The following is a 4,183-nucleotide window of genomic DNA, read 5'->3' as shown; positions in this document are numbered from 1 at the left end:
GTCTACCCAGTACAGCCAGTAGAGGACTGGTCACCCCTCAGAGCCTGGTTCCTCTGGTCTACCCAGTACAGTCAGTAGAGGACTGGTCAGTAATAACAGCCAGTAGTAAACCTTAGTATTATAGTAATAAACCATGAGGTCTGTGATTAACAGTTGACCCATCAGTATTATAGTAATAAACCATGAGGTCTGTGGTTAACAGTTGACCCATCAGTATTATAGTAATAAACTATGAGGTCTGTGATTAACAGTTGACCCATCAGTATTATAGGAATAAACTATGAGGTCTGTGATTAACAGTTGACCCATCAGTATTATAGTAATAAACCATGAGGTCTGTGATTAACAGTTGACCCATCAGTATTATAGGAATAATCATAATGTGAAACTCTAACAAGACAACAGCCCACTTACCTTGTACATTTCTACGCTTCTTCTCTGTAGACAAAAGAAAACAAATATATAAAAGCATTACAATAATAATCATTAAAAAGCCTGGATGTCTGAGCCTCAAGGTAATCTAATTAGCATAATGTGACTAACTTATATTTGTTGTTTGTGGGTTGGTTCTAAAAAGGTCAAACAAGCATCATATAAAAACAAACAATCTATATTGTTATTTGAGTCATAGTTATCCTAGTTATAGTGATCTTTCTAATACAGGACTGGTCTGAAGGTAACCTGGTATAAATGAATAGAGTCTAATGGACAGGATATGGGTCATTCCTAGTTATATCCTGATCTAATACAGGACTGGTCTGAAGGTAACCTGGTATAAATGAATAGAGTCTAATGGACAGTATATGGGTCATTCCTAGTTATATCCTGATCTAATACAGGACTGGTCTGAAGGTAACCTGGTATAAATGAATAGAGTCTAATGGACAGGATATGGGTCATTCCTAGTTATATCCTGATCTAATACAGGACTGGTCTGAAGGTAACCTGGTATAAATGAATAGAGTCTAATGGACAGTATATGGGACATTCCTAGTTATATCCTGATCTTTACAATACAGGACTGGTCTGAAGGTAACCTGGTATAAATGAATAGAGTAATGGACAGGATATGGGTCATTCCTAGTTATATCCTGATCTAATACAGGACTGAAGGTAACAAATGAATTTGGGGCGGCAGGGTAGCCTAGTGGTAAGAGCGTTGGACTAGTAACCGAAAGGTTGCAAGTTTGATTCCCCGAGCTGACAAGGTACAAATCATTCTGCCCCTGAACAAGGCAGTGTTCCTAGGTTTGGCTGGGGTAGGCTGTCATTGAAAATAAGAATTTGTTCTTAACTGACTTTCCTAGTTAAATAAAGGTTTAAAAAAAAAATCACTGCATTCAGAATGAAGTATTCAGACCCCAAGACTTTTTACACATTTTGTTACGTCTTTATTCTAAAATTGATTAAATTGTTTTTTCCTCTCATCAATCTCACAACATAATGACGAAGCAAAAACAGGTTTTTAGAAATATTTTCAAATGTATTAAATGTATTAAATGTGCGCAGGCGCCGGAAAGAGATGGCTGCCTCGCTTCGCGTTCCTTGGAAAATATGCAGTATTTTGTTTTTTTACGTGTTATTTCTTACATCGGTACCCCGGGTAATCTTAGGTTTCATTACATACAGTCGGGAGGAACTACTGAATATACGATTAACGTCAACTCATCATCGTTCCTACCAGGAATATGACTTTCCCGAAACGGATCCAGTGTCTTGCCTTCCACACAATACAATGGATCTGATCCCAGCCGGCGACCCTGTGCGTCGCCGGAAAAGGGGAAAACGTGGCGGTCTCGTGGTCAGGCTTCGGAGACGGGCACATCGCGCTCCACTCCCTAGCATACTACTCGCCAATGTCCAGTCTCTTGACAATAAGGTTGATGAAATCCGAGCACGGGTAGCATTCCAGAGAGACATCAGGGATTGCAACGTGCTCTGCTTCACGGAAACATGGCTAACTCAAGGGACGCTAACGGAGTCGGTGCAGCCAGCTGGTTTCTCCATGCATCGCGCCGACAGAAACAAACATCTTTCCGGTAAGAAGAGGGGCGGGGGGGTATGCCTTATGATTAACGAGAAGTGGTGTGATCATCATAACAACACACAAGAACTCAAGTCGTTCTGTTCACCTGATCTAGAACTCCTCACAATCAAATGTCGACCGCATTATCTACCAAGGGAATTCTCGTCAATCATAATCACAGCCGTATACATTCCCCCCCAAGCAGACACATCGATGGCCCTGAACGAACTTTATCTGACTCTTTGTAAACTGGAAACCACACACCCTGAGGCTGCATTCATCGTAGCTGGGGATTTTAACAAGGCTAATCTAAAAACAAAACTCCCTAAATTCTATCAGCATATCGATTGTGCTACCAGGGCTGGAAAAACACTAGACCATTGTTACACTAATTTCCGCGACGCTTATAAGGCCCTCCCCCGCCCCCCTTTCGGAAAAGCTGACCACGACTCCATTTTGTTGATTCCAGCCTACAAACAAAAACTCAAACAACAAGCTCCCGCGCTCAGGTCTGTTCAACGCTGGTCCGACCAATCTGAATCCACGCTTCAAGACTGCTTCGATCACGCAGATTGGAATATGTTCCGCATCGCGTCCAACAACAATATTGACGAATATGCTGATTCGGTGAGCGAGTTCATTAGGAAGTGCATTGACGATGTCGTACCCACAGCAACGATAAAAACATTCCCAAACCAGAAACCGTGGATTGACGGCAGCATTCGCGTGAAACTGAAAGCGCGAACCACTGCTTTTAACCAGGGCAAGGTGACCGGAAGCATGACCGAATACAAACAGTGTAGCTATTCTCTCCGCAAGGCAATCAAACAGGCCAAGTCTCAGTACAGAGACAAAATCGAGTCGAAATTCAACAGCTCAGACACAAGAGGTATGTGGCAGGGTCTACAGTCAATCACGGATTACAAAAAGAAAACCAGCCCCGTCGAGGACCAGGATGTCTTGCTCCCAGACAGGCTAAACAACTTTTTTGCCCGCTTTGAGGACAATACAGTGCCACTGACACGGCCCCCTACCAAAACCTGCGGGCTCTCCTTCACTGCAGCCGAGGTGAGTAAAACATTTAAACGTGTTAACCCTCGCAAGGCTGCAGGCCCAGACGGCATTCCCAGCCGCGTCCTCAGAGCATGCGCAGACCAGCTGGCTGGTGTGTTTACGGACATATTCAATCAATCCTTATCCCAGTCTGCTGTTCCCACATGCTTCAAGAGGGCCACCATTGTTCCTGTTCCCAAGAAAGCTAAGGTAACTGAGCTAAACGACTACCGCCCCGTAGCACTCACTTCCGTCATCATGAAGTGCTTTGAGAGACTAGTCAAGGACCATATCACCTCCACCCTACCGGACACCCTAGACCCACTCCAATTTGCTTACCGACCCAATAGGTCCACAGACGACGCAATCGCAACCACACTGCACACTGCCCTAACCCATCTGGACAAGAGGAATACCCATGTGAGAATGCTGTTCATCGATTACAGCTCAGCATTTAACACCATAGTACCCTCCAAACTCGTCATCAAGCTCGAGACCCTGGGTCTCGACCCCGCCCTGTGCAACTGGGTCCTGGACTTCCTGACGGGCCGCCCCCAGGTGGTGAGGGTAGGTAACAACATCTCCACCCCGCTGATCCTCAACACTGGGGCCCCACAAGGGTGCGTTCTGAGCCCTCTCCTGTACTCCCTGTTCACCCACGACTGCGTGGCCATGCACGCCTCCAACTCAATCATCAAGTTTGCGGATGACACTACAGTGGTAGGCTTGATCACCAACAACGACGAGACGGCCTACAGGGAGGAGGTGAGGGCCCTCGGAGTGTGGTGTCAGGAAAATAACCTCATACTCAACGTCAACAAAACAAAGGAGATGATTGTGGACTTCAGGAAACAGCAGAGGGAGCACCCCCCTATCCACATCGACGGGTCAGTAGTGGAGAAGGTGGAAAGTTTTAAGTTCCTCGGTGTACACATCACGGACAAACTGAACTGGTCCACCCACACAGACAGCGTTGTGAAGAAGGCGCAGCAGCGCCTCTTCAACCTCAGGAGGCTGAAGAAATTCGGCTTGTCACCAAAAGCACTCACAAACTTCTACAGATGCACAATCGAGAGCATCCTGTCGGGCTGTATCACCGCCTGG

At 45.6% G+C, this 4,183-nt stretch overlaps 1 long non-coding RNA gene across 1 annotated transcript in view; it reads right to left on the bottom strand.

Annotated features, from left to right (window-relative positions):
- The window catches only part of LOC139561186 (uncharacterized), a 7,002-nt gene extending 4,868 nt beyond the window's left edge, over nt 1–2,134 (bottom strand). The window contains exon 1 of the long non-coding RNA XR_011672083.1: nt 415–2,134. This is a non-coding gene — a long non-coding RNA (uncharacterized lncRNA). The remainder of the gene's footprint in view (nt 1–414) is intronic.
- Nucleotides 2,135–4,183: the final 2,049 nt, after the last annotated feature.

This window comes from Salvelinus alpinus, chromosome 31 (genome assembly GCF_045679555.1).
Source record: "Salvelinus alpinus chromosome 31, SLU_Salpinus.1, whole genome shotgun sequence".
NCBI classification, from domain to species: domain Eukaryota; kingdom Metazoa; phylum Chordata; class Actinopteri; order Salmoniformes; family Salmonidae; genus Salvelinus; species Salvelinus alpinus.
The sequence above is the reverse complement of the archived record's forward strand: the minus strand, read 5'-3'. Positions and strand labels throughout refer to the sequence as shown.